General features: G+C 40.8%; 1 long non-coding RNA gene across 1 annotated transcript in view; it reads right to left on the bottom strand.

Moving 5' to 3' along the window:
- Positions 1-17451, bottom strand: part of LOC121902416 — a 43696-nt gene extending 26245 nt beyond the window's left edge. Inside the window, exons 1-2 of the long non-coding RNA XR_006097540.1 lie at positions 17282-17451; positions 15922-16060 (exon numbers count right to left, since the gene is read on the bottom strand). This is a non-coding gene — a long non-coding RNA (uncharacterized LOC121902416). The remainder of the gene's footprint in view (positions 1-15921; positions 16061-17281) is intronic.
- Positions 17452-17818: the final 367 nt, after the last annotated feature.

Genomic DNA, 17818 nt, shown 5'->3' with positions numbered 1-17818 from the left:
GTTGCCTTCATTTGCATGTGTGTCCTTACAAACGACCTAAAACGCCGCTTCGCCATTGAAACCAATTGCCCAACGGGGCAAAACTCACACCTGCTAATGATTACGCGCGAATCGCCCATCGAAAACCACTATTAACACCTCAGTATTTAGATGGGCTCTGCGGGGATCGTTGTGGTATGTGCATTTTAGAGCGTTTCACCTCCTGGAGTGTTCAAACTTTAAAATGCAGCCTCCTGCATTTACAGATGCAGGGCAGTGCGTCCACCTGAAGGATCTACATTATATATAAATATTTATTTAATCACTTATCACTCATGTGGAGAGAAAAGATCAACATAAAAAACACAACAAAATCGATTTGAAAAATTGGTCATTTAGTTGAAAACACTGTTTCAAGATCACGTGTTCCATCTAATTTAAGGGTTTAACGAGCTGCTCCTATTAAATTATCAATGAACCGATGACATCTGTCAGTAACCAGATGTTGCTCCATTTTTTTCCCCTGGGATTGAAGTTTCTGTTTTGAAGATACAACTAAAAAAAAAGCTGAGGCTGTTTTCAATAAGAGCGTATTGTATTGCATTAATGTTTATATAGATATTTATATAAGCAGCAATAATGACTATGGCTCGAAAACAGAAGTAAAGAAAAGGGTGTAAATAATGTTTATGACTTGTAGGATTAGACGACACATAAAGGCACAAATGACTTAAATAAAATTGTCTCTTATCTTAAAGGGAGGGAAAGCCTATAGTCCCTCAGCCATATAGTTGTAGTAAATCAACTGAAAAGAGACATCACTTCATGAATTTAATTTCCACGTTCAATGGGGCGTTACAAACAGAGCAGGAGCAATAAAACTAACGTCCAATTAGCAGTCATCTAATTCTCAGGGACCAGTTATTTGTTTATCTGGGCAGATCTCAATACTGATCCGCTTGTAATCTTCTTATGGAAATTGACCGGTAGCAGAGAGAGAGAGAGAGAGAGAGAGAGAGAGAGAGAGAGAGAGAGAGAGAGAGAGAGAACACCAGGAGTAACCCGGGGTTTGGTAATGAGGGCCTCTGTGCAGCTAATTTCCTAATTAAGGAACGGAGGACCACCAGCGCAGTCTGCTCTGATTCAGACTCAACAAGCCTGACAGCCCAAAGGGCTCTCAGGGCGCGAGGCTGCTGGATCCCACTGTTGAATGTTGGGAAATATGTGGATGTCCTGATGGGAGGATATAACCTGCACACAATCAGCTTGATCGTACATAATTTAATGTTTAAAAAACGAATGAATTGCGCATGTGCGTGTGGCGTGCACCGTGAATGAAAACAAAAAACCTGCTCAGGAAATCATCGTTTTCCTGTAAGGAATTCAATGCATTTTAGTTATTTTTCGTTACAACAAATATATATCGGATTATTTAAAGGGAATATGTTGTTTAAATTGGACAATAAAGTTAACAGCTTTAAATCTAGTGACTAAATTTGACAGGAATCACAGATTTTTTTTTTCTTTTTGAAGGATTGTGGCCTAAACAAAACCAAAAATGTCAGTTATATTTGCCAAGAGCTTTAGGGGAATTAAAATCTATTCAGTTGGACTAATTGACACAAAAGGACATTAATCCCACCTTTGAAAACAATTCACTTCCCTGCATGTCCGCATCCTTTGCTCGGCTGTCAATAGAGCTTTATGGTCAGACAATTTGAATTCACGACAGACAAAATGCTCCAACTCTAATAATATACAACAAAGCGCAGAGGCTGCATGTCTGTCTTTCAGCTGCAAATAACTAACTGATAATAGCTTGTAATTTATGGTCGTTTACAGCTTTTGATTGTTGAGGCCTACGTTTGCAAGTTTTATGTTTTTATCCTTTTTTTTTGTTCATAACTCCTCCAAAGAAAAGGGACGTTTTCATAATGGAAAATCGCATCTCAAACTCATAACAAACAACATTATTTTAACGTGTCCATTTTAAACCCCACGACCTCCAGAATCAATAACTTTTTTTGTTTCAGCTCAGTGACTGCGGACAAGGCCTTTGAGAAAAGTAATTAAGAAAGAATGGGTTTTCAATTACAGCCACAATAGAGACTGTCTCATTAAGATTTGCATGATTTTTGGACCAGGAATGCAAATGACGATGCAATTTACGCACGGTCTGCTGTTCCCATTGTGTCGGCGTGAATAGTTGCGTCCTCCCAGTTCAACACAGGTAAAATAATATTCACGGGTCATTTAAAGGAATAAAAGTGCTGCTATTATCACCTCTTTATTGCACAAAGCAGGCCTATAGTGTTCCTGATGACGTTAATTTGACTTATTTGACCCATAAGAGATGTCGTTGACAAAAAATACTGAACAAAAATAGTTAATATGTATATATTAATATGTTTAATGTCTGTGTGTAACGCAGAGTCATGGTTGTGGAAATATTTTTACTCTGTCGGTGCTTAGATTTTTTTTTCTTTTCTCTCTCTCTCTCTTTTATTTGATAACATGTTTTATATCACCTCGTTAACATTTTTTTTTACAAATGTTTTCCCAATGATTCAATATTTCATGTCAGGAAATTCTTACTAAAGTTGCAACAGTAAATCTACAGAATTCTGCAAAATTCATTTTTAGTGTTGGGAAATTAAAAAAATATATATTTATATTATAAGTTACTCTATAGCAACAGGTACCATATAAAGCCAAAATCAAATCAGTTATTGATAACATCTTATGCCAGATCTGATAGCAGCTTCCTTCGAAATAATAAAGTAATGGATGAAAGTATTTCTATATCCTCGTGGCATAAATAAAAATGTAAGAATATTTGTTGTTTACTCTGATGCTGCATAAAGAAAGTCCAGTTTAACTAAAAAATGTGTCCTCAGGAAAGATAAACTCTCTTTGAGATGCAAACATCAAATAAATAAAAACTTTTTTCACCTACTGAGATTTACTTTTCATCACAATGAAAAAAAATCAAGATTTATATATTTTCCTCAAAATAACTAATAAGTCAATTTGTCAAAATGTCAAAAATGTGAAGAAATAGCAAAAAAAAAAAAAAAAAAAGATTAAGAGAAATGTGATTTTCTTAAGTATTGCCCTGTGTCATCAATTTTACTTGATTGTTCCAACATATAGACCATGTTGTTGTTGTCTGGTCCACAGTAATCACGAAAGAGGGGAAGAAGCAGACAGACAAGGGCGAAATCTTCAGTCAGACATTGGGGGGGGGGGGGGGGGCACAAGTGGATATGGGGAAGTAGGCTTATCTTGGACTTTTAGCTACTTAAAATAAAAAATATCCTCACAGCTCTGATGGAGCTCAGGATTCATCTATAAAGCTGCTTTATTACAAACAATTCCGCCATATATATAGTTGGAATCAGTGTGTAGCAGCTGACCTGTGTGGATGTGTACAGAACATTAATTACCGTCAGATCCTGACTGACCTGGTGTTAATGAGTGAATGCTGTGCCGCGTGCGTAAATGCGCACAGCCTCTTTCTCAGTTTGGAGATGCTCTTATCGTTTCTGCTGCCGTGTGATGCTGCAGCCAGCTGTGACACGCAGCCAGCTGTGGGCACCAAACAGAGTATCAGTGCTGATGTTTCTGCAAAATCCTTGATCCATTTAGTGACACCTGAACGACATTATTGTAAGATTCAGACATTAATCTATCAGATCCGCTTGAGTCACATTAATAGCTGTATTTTGACATTTGACGTTTAAGTAGATTGTTACAGATGCGAAATATTACAGACGTAAAAGAAGCAAAATACATGAAAGTTGGTTTGTGATTTTGGAGAGCTCTGTGTGTGCGCACCTCTAATTAAAGACACGCAATTTGAGGCTTTTGTGCTCTCTACACTTTTCATTATGAGCCAGTCTGTGTGCTGAAATGTGGAGGAAAGCCTGAAACACTTTTTTTTTTTTTAACTTTACTGCCTGTAACACATCCATGGCCTGTAAGCTTCTGGTTATGTGCAGCACGATATTTCTCCCCCTCCTCCTGTCGCTTCACGTTAAGTTCCGCTCTATTACATTAAAATACCACTTCTGAGGACCAGAAATATGCGGGCCCTCAGGACCTACAGGACGGACCCAAAGCTTTGGCACCGCGATCACAGCTGTTATAATCGCTGTTGCTGTTGACACAAACACAGATGAGACGCAGGAGGCTTTCTGTGAATAATTCAGACAATATTGAGGAAACAAATTAGTTTTCTTTCAGCTTTTGGGCGAATCTGATGTCGTTTCAGTTACAAATATTGGGTGGGGAAGGTGGGGGGGTTTCCATGTTTCATACATTGTGGGGGTGTTGCGGGAAGGTCACGCCCCCCGCGGCGATTACGCGCCCGCAGACAGATTTGTAAACTCACCACAAGTTGGGACGCAAACCCCGAGGATCATCTCCCACTGTGGGCCCATCTGAGGCAGTGAAAGCGTCTAAGTTCAGTCATTATAGGTGAAGGAAGGGACTGTCACTCAAACCTTCAAAAGAAACCAAAATACACACTCAGAGGACAGATGCATCGATTTTTTAAGTGAGCTTTACTGAAGTGTTGCATGTCTGCCAGGAGGACACGGGGGCTAATGGAGAACGATTCATTCTTACCTCCACTGTTGCACGGTAATTTGTGTTTTCATTGTGGTGGTGGTGATGGTGGGGGGGGAGTGAGACCCAAACGTGATATGTCCGCACTCCACGACCACCTTGTTCAGCTCTGTGGAATGTAACCGTCTTACTTATTGACCTCTGGTTGTAAAACAACATGCAAAAAAAGCTGTTTGCCTCCTGTGGCTGTCTGGGAAGAATGCCTCAAACTTCAGCCTCTTTTTCTCCCCGGCAGGCCAAGCATGTCCTTCCTCATTATGTTCTTGTGTGAGCAAGGCCAAGGCTGCTGACACAGACCCAGTGTAATCTCTTTAACCCGCCACTGTCATGAGCAGACAAGGCGTGACCACCCAACGCTCTCTGCTCCATCTCACTTAGCCAAGGGAATAGTTTTTCACTTCATCACCTCAACCTCTTTGGTTGTAGCTGCTTATCATTTAGGGATGCACATTTCAAACACAGTTGATCAAGTATACTCAACACATACACACACACACACACATACACAGGGTTAATGATTGTTACAAGACCACTTAATATAATCACATGCAGCAGTGTGCAGTTAAAAATTCATATACTCACTGACCCTTGGAGTTCCCATAATTGACACCAGCATTTTTTTTCTCCTGTGGTTATTGACTAATGAAGCTAAAAGCTAATGAAATTATATCACAGGGGAGGACATCGGTGGAAGCAATTTTAAATGAATATACAATGATTATTAGCTCCTTGAAGTCATTTCTCAGACAAAGAGTCTTTACATTTACTTAGCAGATTAGGAGAAACACTCATATTAAAACATTTGGTATATGATGCGTTAAATGAAAAATACAATACTAAATTACTGTGAATTATAAGCTCCTATCCATTGGAAGCTAATTTCAATTCATTTTTAATTAAGCAGAAAATTTCAATAAATATGGTTTTGTTTCTGAGCCACTGGGTGAGGCTGGATTAAGCCATTAATGTATTACAGTCAGTGTGCAACACTTCTGCCTGAACTTCCTCGACTAAAGCTCAGCTCACACTTGAATCCTCCGATCTGTTGTCATCTAATTTATACAGACACATCATAATGTATCTCATTTGCCGGTTTCAAGGGTTTGCTACACAGACAGTGCATTGTGAGATGTAATCTGAATATTACCAAATGCTGTATATGTGCAACAAAAGAGAATACGGTTTAAATTAAGCCCCCAGATGCTTTTTGCTTCAGCACTAAAGTTGTGATAGCCTGTCAGCAAGCAAAATGCCTGCTGCTTGGAAACTACTGTCTGTGAATGGCATTATCAAGCTCCTCTATATGATGATCATTTTAAATACTGTTATTGCCTGAGTGGCTAATTACACTGCTCATTATTTTCCATGTATCTTTTGAATCATTGCCATGTTCAGTTTTTCAAAAACAAAGGAAACTTTCTCCGTTTTTTGTTTGGAAGAAAGTGCTGAATCGTCATTTTTTGCTTTGCACCATGCCCAAGCAAGCAGCCCTCTTTTGTTTTAGCCATAATTGAGATCCCACTAATCTAGCCTCCTTTTTAAAAAATGAAACTGTCTCTTTGTCAGGCCTTCATTAGTTTAAGATAATATTGTGAAAATGCACAATTAATTTGCAGTGTAACTTTAATTAATTAAATACACCCAATTTTGTAATATGATTAATGCCACCAAGTTGTTATCTGTATTATCCTCCAAAATGAATATGTAACAGTGATACAGCGCTGGGCATTAATTGCAGAAATTGAGGCTTTTAAGAACCCAAAAGTAGGTTAGGTAATTATAAGAGGTAATTTATTAAACCTTAAATAAAGAAACAAACAAGCATAAATTGATATATAAATCATGAGTACCATTATGCGTAATCTAGTTGTGATTTGGGAGAAAATGACAAATCTCTATTGCGTGCCAGGCACTTGATAAAGCAGATAGTGGTCATAAATTTAGTCCCAGTCAAGGTCTCATTAAAAGAGGCATAATTTAATTAAGAGTTAGCCATCGCCCTCTAAATATATTAATTACCTTGAGCATGACGAGATGAGCGTGGTGATTATTGCGTATTTCATTACAGTAAGTCTGCTGGGAGAAGAGCAAACTAAGGTGGGAAGCTGGCTGTGTTGACAAGATAATGGATGGGCCGGCCTGAGATGAATTTGGTCACCTTGCCCTGGGTTGAGCTCAGAGAGGTGAGACAGAGGACAACACAGGTCCTGGAGAAGGCAGGATGTCTCCGCTGTGTTTACTGGGACTCTAATATTTAGAGCTTTCAGGTAAGTGTTTGAATAAGGTTTGACAAGTCTGTATCACACTCGAGTAAATTCTTGTTTACCGCCATTTATATGATAAAGGAAGATGCATGACTAAATTATATCTGAGTCACAAGAACATGTAAAAATGATTAAAATTTAGATGACAGTTTAACATAAACAGTTAAAAATTTGGTGCCCACTCTGACAAACAAATTTAATTTCTGACAGTGCAAGATAAGCAATAAAATTGTAATTTTCAAATGAATTAGTTGCCTCCCGTACCTGACAGTTGTGATTTGTGATATTAAATATTAGTGCCTTACCTCGCTTGTTCCTACCCCCTGAGTACGATGTCCAAGTGTACAAAAAAAAAAAGATAAAAAGTGAAAGACGTGTAAAAGCATACAAAAATAACTACCCTGAATTCTCAGTGTAATTACTGAAAAGAAATGCTAGTCTGTCTCAACCCATTGTGGATACTTTACTTTTACATTTCGCTTATATCAACATTTGCTTTTTACTAACACAACTAATAAAGAACTACCTCTGTGTGCCACCTATTTGTACACACACATACACACATCCACAAACACATACACACACACACACACACACACACACACACACACACACACACACAGACCAGAAGTGTGCTGAGGAGTGCAGAGGCGACGGCTCATTGCCCCATAGACTGATATGTCAATGAAACATACAAGATGTTGCTGCCGCATTGGAGCGATTTCCAGCCTCGCTCCTCTCCTGGCTGACAGCGGGACAAAGAACCTAAGCTACTATTATCTGGAAGCAAGCTCTCATTCTTGCTTTCATCTTTCTCTCCACTTGCACAAACATAGATGTATGTGCTTGTGCAAACACACGGTGTTCAGCATAAAAGTCACTGATGCATCCAGAGTGCATATCAGACAGAGCAAACCTTTAGTATTGTGGGGAATTTAAACATTGTTAAAGTGTCAAAATGCTTGTGAAGGGTATGGCGTTGGCAAATAAAAGAAATGGAGCCTGATATCTGATTTTCTGTGTCAGTTTGTTTGCAGCAGGATATAAAATATTTTCGACTGGATAAACCAGACAATGTCTTAATAAATAAATACATGAATAGAACGAGTAAACACAACACACACAACACAAAGCTCCCTGCACTATCTCCCTGAAAGCCCCCTCCCTCTTCTATCCTCTCTTTACTACTAACCTCCTCCCACTCTGGCCACAAAATTGAGGACACTCACCAAGCTCTGACTGGTCCCAAGGCTGCTGCTTCCCAATAACTCAGTTAGACACACCTTCAACAGCTGGCTGTCAGCAGGCCCAGGAGAAGGACCGAGAGGAGTTATCAGAGAATAGACTGGAAGAAAGCACTGACATCCACAGCCCATAGCCTCAGCTCAGACTCCAGCCATGGCCATTGAGACCGGAGAACCACCACCACAACCATGGCAGCTCCCAGTGCAGCAGAGAAATATAAAAAGAGCGAGGGAGCTGGGCAGTCACTGGTGTGGTAGTGCACACTGCAGCTGAGCTCTCCCTGCTCTGGGACCCATCTCATTCAACCAAGATTGCTTCATACAAAAGTTGACAATGCACCAGTGAAAGCCATTGTTGATATTCAACATTTTTTAAATAGCTGAGCAGAATAGACAACATGGCAGGCTGCAAAACTTGGCAAGGGAAACTGACCTGGAGCTTCCCGTTTGAAAGGGTTGCCATGCTGGGTGAGAGGAGAGAGGGCTATTGTGTAAAAAAAAAAAAAAAAAAAAAAAAAAAAGAGGAGAGCTGGTGTGAAAGAGCTCAAAAAACAAAACATCTCCCATCCCGAGAGAGCAGAGTACAATGCTTTCTGTGCAGCAGGAAGAGGACAATCGCCTCGCATGGGTCTCAAGCATATACACATTACCAAGAAAAAGCAGAACAATGAAATCAATGCAATCAGAGCCATTTTAAAACAGGATATTATATTTCTGACTCTTGAACCAAACAAGGAAGCTCCAGCCTCATATATCATTTTGATACAAACATCAAACCCACAACATTCACAACACAAGTATTTTGGCATTCAAACCAAATCAAAAAGTCAAAACTGTCAGTCGCTCTTCATGCACTGGCTTGGCTAACGTCCAGAGGAATGTCTTGCAGAGAGTCATCTATTTCTCTAATGTTGCACCGATGAGGACGATACAGCCTGACGCTGTTAATGGTGTCCTGTTTCCGTCATTGTCAAGCTGACAGCCGGGCAGATTGATATGGATATTTAAGAAGCCTTTAACCTTCCATATGTCAGAGCATCACAGTGCCGCTCGTGCCTCACAAGCTATCAAAACATCTAACATAGTGTGTGTGTGTGTGTGTGTGTGTGTGTGTGTGTGTGTGTGTGTGAATGCGTATGTGAATGTGTGCTCGCCTGGTGGCCCTAAGGCAGGTCCCAGTGTTGTGTTTCGTGCATCCTCGTGTCTCGTGGTGGGAGCGGGATAAGAGGGGAAGCTCAGGGCCTGAGTGATTAATGTGGATTTTCAAAACCCCTGAAGGAAACAGCTCCAATACCGAGGACTCTTCTCATTTACTCATTTAACACCTCATCACAATACTGTAAACTCAAAGTGAATAAAAGTGAGTAAAACATAAAAAATCTCCCCAGCCCTTGTACAATTGCTTTTGCTGACCTGACTGCTGATTAATCTACTGTTTGTCTAAACCTTGGATGCAACTAATGCAACACATTCAGCAAATGGTCATTACATGTTCCCAGAGCCCAGTGTAGTGTTCTTCCAAAGCTTATTTCGCCTGAACAACAGTCACCCACGGTAATTCAGTTTATAATGATATGAAATAGGAATAAGATCCACATCCTCACATTTAAAAAGCTAGAGCCTTTTTTTTGCTAAATTACATACACAATTAATTGAATATTAAAATTGTTGTTGATTAAATTTCTGCTGAAATTTGTCCTTGTGTTATGTTGACACTGGATTTACATAGTCAGTGTTTGGGAGACCCCAGTGCTGTATGAAAAAAAGAAGAATTGCAAAAGTAACTTTTCCCCCCTATAATATTTTTCTTTTCTTCTGACATCATTAAAACCCAACATGTAGAAAATGACTGTATGTGCTTGCACATTTGATAAATGTGACATAATACAGAAATGACCATAAACGTTGTTTTTACAAACAAGAAAATATTATATGTTTTATATGTTAAATACAAAATATATATTCCATTTGAGAATAAGATGTTTATGGTTATCCTACATTGTGTTGTTACTAATGTTTGGGTTATAAAACTTAAAAAACAGAAATCAAAAAAGACTTATTTGGGATTTAGGAGGGCTGGTTCTGAGAGGAAAGAAATGTCAATACTGAACTCAGATATTGAAACTATGAAAATTAATTGCATTTAATCATGTTTTAATCATGTTTTACAGCTTGGGTCTCTAAGACAAGCAGAAAGTAATGTGTCGTTTTTTTGTAGCAGACCTCTGAAACATGTCATCAGTTATGAGCACTTTTCTTAAAATTAGGAATGAAAAAATAATGTTAAGTATGTCTTAGTGCTGATCATTTCAGCACTAATACCTACAACAGTGTCATATACTAATGTAAAGTGGAAGACATCTGTAATAAAAATCTGTGCTTGCTCTCATCTCCACTTTCCCTGGAATATGAGAGGAAACATTGTGAGTCTTGTTTTGCAGTGTATTCCCTTGCTCAAAGGCTGATCTATGAACGTGTACGTGTGTGTGTTTTTTGCGTGCGTATGTATATGTGAGAGAAGAAGGCGTTCTCCATGCAGAGAAACAGGACCGGTCTGGCCCTTAGACAGGGGCAGGCTTGAAGTTGGAGATGTATAATTACATTGATCAGGGAGAAATTACAGCTCTGAGAAAGAAGGCTGGGATCGCATAATCTTATAGGTGTGTCAGTGCTTGGCTGCAAGACAGAGAGAGGCAGGGAGACAGGGAGAGAGAGAGAGAGAAAGAGAGACAGAGAGAGAAAGAGAGAGAGAGAGAGAGAGAGAGAGGCAGGGAACCTGTGGCGTCTTTACTGGAAATCCACATCAGTGCCACCCATCATATTAGCTGCCATCAAAGCTCTAATTTTACTCTAGCATTACACCCCGCTCCCTGTATCCCCCTCCCTCCCCTGCTGGTCTGGATGGTGCAGCCTGGTGGGAAAACGACATTCAATCCTCTGTCCGCCCCATTCAGACCAAATTGGCAAATGACAGCTCTCCGCCTCTCAGATTTCGGGAAGTGAAAGGTACCACCGCCACCACCCGCCTGAGCCTCCAAAGGCAATGAGCTGTAGGTGGAGAAGGAGGAGGGGAGGGTTGGTGCAGAGGGGAGATTGAGTACCAACGAGGCCGAGGAGTGGACCGAGGCGGGTTAACAGCCTCCCTTGTCCTCCTCGGCGGTGACGGTGCTGGACACAGAACACAGAGAAAAGAGAGAAGAATGCCTACTCAGCAGATCAAAGGAACTTCCCCAAGTCCAATGGGAAAAGTTGACCTCGATCCCCTAATCACCCACTTTACCACCACGGGCTGAGCTGTGTGGGCAGCTGAGAATAGAGCGTTTGCCCTCATGGAGGTCAACAACAGTGCGAGGGCAGCACACAAAGTTAAATGTTATAAAGGTAAGGATCGAGGCATGCTGACTTGGGGAACATGGGCCTACAGTGCGCCTTAAATCCAGCTTTCATACAGAAACAAACAAATATTCTGCAGAAAAAAAGGACAACAAACTGTGACAATTTGGTTTGTGAGCTGCATATAAAGACAGTAAAGAGATAAGAGAAGACATTTTAAACAAATTTAAAATGTATGTGGAAGCTGCTTAACAACACATTCACAAACAACAAGGTCTTTCATCAGCGTTTTGCCATGACACACAGGGAAAAGACACAGAACATATTGTGTTAGACATTACTGGCCGGCCGACTGAATGGTACTCTTACTGCTAATTAAGTGCTAATGGCGGTTCCCCCTGCAGAGAATACTAATTAATGTTCCATTCTTCCACGGGCTGAGCAAGTACTCCACTGCGGCCTAATGAGGGGAGGCAGGTACGTCTTCTCCCAGGCTGGGTTAATAAGCACAACACTGTGGGGTCTGAGTGAGAGGGCCATACCGGGGGGCTGCTTCCTGTTCCCTAATCTTAACAGACCCCCCTCAGAACACTCACAATGGGCTACGAAGGTAATGAAAGGATTTGTCCCATAAACTCAGAAAATAGGCCAGCTGATTGTCCCCGCCTGGATACTACCTCGAAAGTTTTGGTGTCTGAACTGGTGTAAATACATTAATTAACAAGGAGGAAATTCTGTACTTAAAAATCTGTGACAACAAAACAACCTGTACTATGCTTTTTCCAGACAAAGATATTTGCAAAAAAAAACCGATCTGTGAAGTGTGTATAACTCAGTACATATCTACTCTATGTATATGCGATTTGCAACCAGCAATGCAAAAGTGTAAAAGTACATGGAAAACAGTTCTGAAAAAAAAAAAAAGATTCTTGACACTGAGTACTATATTGGCTTTCCTGTGTGTCTTTTTACAGAATTACTACCTAGAAACTGCTGATGTGTCTTAGAAAACAACTTCTATTTCATATAGTTTCCAGCTCCCTGAGAATATGCACTGCTGAAAAATAAATAAATAGATTACCTGTTTGGATGCAGAAAGCCTGGGAATCAGATTCAAAGTGCTGAAGAATGAATGGATGTGCGAGTATGCGGGTGCGTGCATGAGCGTAAACATAGATTGAGGACGGTATTGGAATTACCTGAGTGAGATAATGGTGGTGCATTAGATTAACTTTCAGTCCTTAAATGCAACACATTTAGGCAATCTTGTCCCCCAAAAACATGTCAATGTCTGAAAGGCCTCCCTCTCGCTATCAGGAGCCTCTGGTCCCCCACACTGATGCAGCTGGCAAGGCGCTACCGTCGACTGTCAAAACGCAGCGCCAGATCTAGTTATAAAATAATTGAATTTTCATATCAGAGGGGACCAGAGTCCCAGCAGACAATAGGACTGCTGAGTCCTCTCTGATATTGGCTCAGGCCCTTTGCCATGCGCATGAAATCAGTATGTTAATGTTCCAGGGTTTTCTTTTTTTAAGGGCACTTGTGCTCTCGCAATGTACAACCGATGCGGTTTCAAAAAATTGCAACTATTGATAAGTAGGCAGCCCACAACCCCCTCGACCCCTCCTCCCACCCAACATGCCCGCCCCCCCCACCGCCTCCCCCCAACCCACCAAGGCTCTAGACGTTCTCGCACCCCCATCCTCCCCCATTATTAAAATTGTAATTTATTTTTCTAAATCAGAATGACAGCTTGCTTTCTTTTCTCTGCAGCAGGCAGTGAATCACCGAGCTTTAATTACTTTCGTAACTTCGCTGACCCTGTGAGCGTGCTGCTCTGCCAGAGAAAATGGGACCTCCAACAAAGGCCCTCCACAGCCACAGCCGCCTTCGGTTCATTCAAAATGCGAAAATTTATCAAACTGCGGATTTTATAAGATTTTGTTAACATTTCACCTCCTATCTTTTTTACACTTCCCCAAAACACCCCCGCTTGCCACAGTTCTGCATCCCAATCTCCTGGCCCACCTCCTGAAGAAACTCAGTGCACTGGGTAACTAAACACCCTTTTTCCAACTCTTCCTCTTTCTCCCTGTGTGTGTGTGTGTGTGGCCAGGGGCGGCCCGTGGCATAGGCCACATAGGCAGTCGCCCAGGGCGCCGAATAAGGGAGGGGGCACCGAATGAGTGGGACATGTTTTTCATTTGGTTTTTTCTTACCAACAGGTGTGCTTGCTTTTATATAACTTTTGGAAATATGCACTTGTTCTCCTTTCTTAATGTTTTTTCTTTCTTTTTCAATGAAACAAAGTAGTCGTGTGCACACCCAACACCGGTGGGATAGGCGCTGGATACAAAAAAACAATTTAACTAGATACAAGGACTACCAGTACACTGAATCAGAGCTCCCTTTTCTTTATTTGCAACGTTTGGACCATCTACAGGTCTTCCTCAGGTCAAGGAAAACCTGTAGTTGGTTGAAAAGTTGCAAATAAAGAAAAGGGAGGTATCTTAAACCATTCTTCCTTATTGTTCATCTTTAAAAGTCACACATCGCTCTCTCGCACTTCAGTGTCATGTCCGTAATCTATGTGACAGTTTTAGAGAGCAATTCATGCTTTTAAACAATGAAGCTACTCCTTTGTGACCATGACCTGTGGTCAGAAAAGGCCATCGATAGCTGGTCTTCCACAAGTCGAGAAAGACCTGTAGTTGGTTGAAATGTCGCAAATAAAGAAAAGGGAGCTCTGATTCAGTGTGCAGGTCCTTGTCAGTTTTCACCTGACAGCCACCAAACTTCATGTGCTACTTCTGGCAAAGCCACCAAACACTCATTGAATGGCATGGACTAGGAGGACTTTGTCTGGGCCGGAGGTACCATTGTTGCACTTCATTTTAGTGTGAGTTAATTTTAAAACTTCTAGGACGGGAGGAACTATTGTTGCCCTTTTTTGGGGCTCCATTCCAAAATCTTGCCTAGGGCACCAACATAGTCAGGGCCTATGTGTGTGTGTGTGTGTGTGTGTGTGTGTGTGTGTGTGTGTGTGTGTGTGTGTGTGTGTGTGTGTGTGTGTGTGTGTGCTTGTGTTGACTCAACAAGGTCTCCTCAGGTCAAAACAGCCAGAGGTCGTACTATTATCAGTAACCCCCTCATATCCAGGCTGTGGCCTCGGCAGCAGGGAGTCAGACAGCTCAGGGTCCTGAGGCCACAAAGCACAGATCAACAGGGATGAACACTTCATTTGATCACTTCACAGATCTTTGGCCTGCAGACATCAGGGTCAAGCTTTATTCAGCCGGAGCCATCAGAGTCTATCACACAGCTATCGACGGCCTTTTCTGACCACAGGTCATGGTCACAAAGGAGTAGCTTCAGTGTTTAAAAGCACGAAACGCTCTCCGAAACCGCCACATAGATCACGGACATGACACTGAAGTGCAAGAGAGCCATGTGTGACTTTTAAAGATGAACAATAAGGAAGAAAGGTTTAAGATACCCCCCTCTGCTTTGTTGCTACAAAGTTCAGGCATGTTTCTTGTTCGCCAACAGATCCCTATTTGCTTCACATTATTCCCGACGCCTGACTTATTAAAGTAGCTAATATGTTGTAATCCCTGCTATCGCTCTCACCTTCTCACTGGCACACCTCTGTTTTGGGCTGTGCCACTGTGTGAACCAGGGGTGTGCAGGCGCGGTTGGTCTTTTGCTGACTGCTTGATAATTGAATGAGCGATTATCCCTCCCATTAATAGACAATGATACAGAAAGCACTGCCATATGTACGGAATATTAATGAGTGGCTGCAGCGGCCTAGATAAGAGAAGCGCCATGCAGTTGCTGTAATAGGGGTTAAAACAATTTGCCCCCCACCACCCTATCCCTCCCCACACACACACACACACACACACACACACACACACCAGCTCTCATGCTTTCCACTATGTTAATCCTCAGTCTTCTCACCCACTAAGCAGGCTGCCACAAACCAAACCACCCCCCATGGCCTGGACTTGTGCTTGGCGCTGACCTCACTGCTGCCAAGGCCGACCCACCATTGTGTGAGAGTGCGAGCAGGGTCACTTGACAACAGAATGACATGCTAATGATGGGAAACAGCAGGTGTTTAGTATTTATGTTATGAGAAATTTTGCAAAAAGGGAAGTAGGAGCTTAATCTCACTGTTTCACTACTGAATCCATCTTCATCTTCTTGATGTCAGAAGTAAAGTGTTGTTTTTTTTTATGATGTTCAGCCGAAGCAAAGATGCAAGATCAAATTTCATTAAAGGTTGCACGGAGTCAGGCAGGTGAAATAGTCGGAGCACACTTCTATATGAGTTGCCATGCCAATCAATATCTAACATCTATTAGCATTGGAAAGCAATATTTCCCCTTTTACCTTGCAATAATTGTGCTTAATGCTGTGAAGTACCTTATCATAGGTCTGACAGCAAAAGAAAGGCCAGTTACCATGGTGACTGTGAAAGCCATTGGTTTCCTTTTCAGCGGAATAATGAACTTCTCTCCTCTGTGTGTCACTCTTCCACTCCACTCTCAGCCTCTTCGATTAAATTGAAGTCCACGCGTCCTTGAAATCCCTCGTCTCTGCCTTATAATTTGCCAAATGAGAAAAACACAGAAAAAAATGTTCAAGGCTCAACAAATGCATCACTTTAGGCCGAGGCGTGGGTGTAGCTCACAGTCATTACACAGTGTATTTTTTTTATTATTATTTATTAGCAGGAATATGTCCTCTTAATTAAAACATACTTGTATGCAGTTACATTTTATTTTTTTGGTGATGGGCTTTCCTTGGATGATAATCATTTCATTTCATCCATCAAGTTATATGAAAGTCCAAAACAAGATTTCAAGGCCATTAATATCAGTTGAAATTAGTTTGATTTTTTTTTGCATTTTTGGTGGCATTTTAAATTTCAGACTGCCTCAGTTCTGCACTCCACAACTGCAAATGTCAACAACAGCCTTTAAGTCAATCAACTTGAAGCCGTTTTTGCTGCAGGGTGAATACTTGGAGCTGATGGAAAGCGTCCACAAAGTATTTTAAAGTGATGGGATACGACAAGGCTACTTTCACATTTAATAATGATGAATACATGGAGCTGAATAGACTTCTCAAAGCAGTCTGACACGTGCTCCCCAGCCAGGTTATTTTTCTATATTTCAATGAGAATAACATAAAAAAAAAAACGTGTTTCTTTCCTCTAAATGTCGTGAATTCGATCATTGATTGCACTCGCAATCCTTAGTGTCCTTGAGCACAGACATCCTCACTGCCCGAGAACATCAAGTGCTTTATTCAGTGGTCTGCATGATGGTCGATTAAGGAAGAAGAAAAAAAACGTGCAAATAATTCAAGTAAAGCTGGAGAATCGAGATCCAAATAAGACCATCAAACAATAAGGCCATTTAAACAGCAGTGGTCAAATAACTGTTAAATTCATAAGATTTGTATCTATCAAGTCATTTTCCTCCATGACTGCGACTACTGGTCAATATCTTTAGTTAAGCTATTAAATATTAAGACCATATGGCAAAAGCATTGTATTTCTTTGCTATTTAAAAACATTAATGAAAATAATAAAACTTATTCTTGTTCTAAAGTATTCTGAGTAAAAATCAATTCATTGTAATTCGGGGATTTTTCAGCAGTTCTATAAGTCTGATATGGATATTTTTTTAAAGTACAATTTTCTGTTAATATGGTTTTCTGAAGCACATTTTTATCATGTATATGTTGCTTATTCACAGTGAGAGTGACAATTAAAATTCCTAATTGAGTGACGGATCAAATAGCACCATAATGTACCTTTATGAACGGGCCTCAGCGTCACGTTTCCTTCGTACTTCTGTGTAAATGCTAAATGCAAATTTAGTCATTTTCTTCAAGAACAGCTGCGGGCTAAACGTCTGTCAACTTAAGTGAGCTCACCACGTCAGTTAATGGTTGCCGTTTTCCTCAGTATTATCAAATATAGCTACATGAAACCAAAGGAGGACATAAACATGCACGGATTAACTATTATAGTAAAAGGGCGATTAAACCCGCAGCGCTGTCTTACAGACGAGGGGTGGGGCCTTGCAGTAACTCCAAAACATTTAACCTTACCAAAAAAGAATCATATTCAAACATTGCAACCTCCAATTATCATTGATTATTCCTAAATCTAATGGTGGACAACATAGCTTCAAACCAAAAGCACACACATATCTCTGTTTAAGTGTAAAATTAAGTTAGGCTACTCTGGGGTGAATGACAGCAGAACATTTTGATGACTTAAGTCAATAAAGCAGACTTTAAGTGCAGTTTTGAAAGCTTCTCTGTCGCTGTTTATAGCCTACTAAA

This window comes from Thunnus maccoyii, chromosome 8 (genome assembly GCF_910596095.1).
Source record: "Thunnus maccoyii chromosome 8, fThuMac1.1, whole genome shotgun sequence".
Classification (NCBI taxonomy): domain Eukaryota; kingdom Metazoa; phylum Chordata; class Actinopteri; order Scombriformes; family Scombridae; genus Thunnus; species Thunnus maccoyii.
The sequence above is the reverse complement of the archived record's forward strand: the minus strand, read 5'-3'. Positions and strand labels throughout refer to the sequence as shown.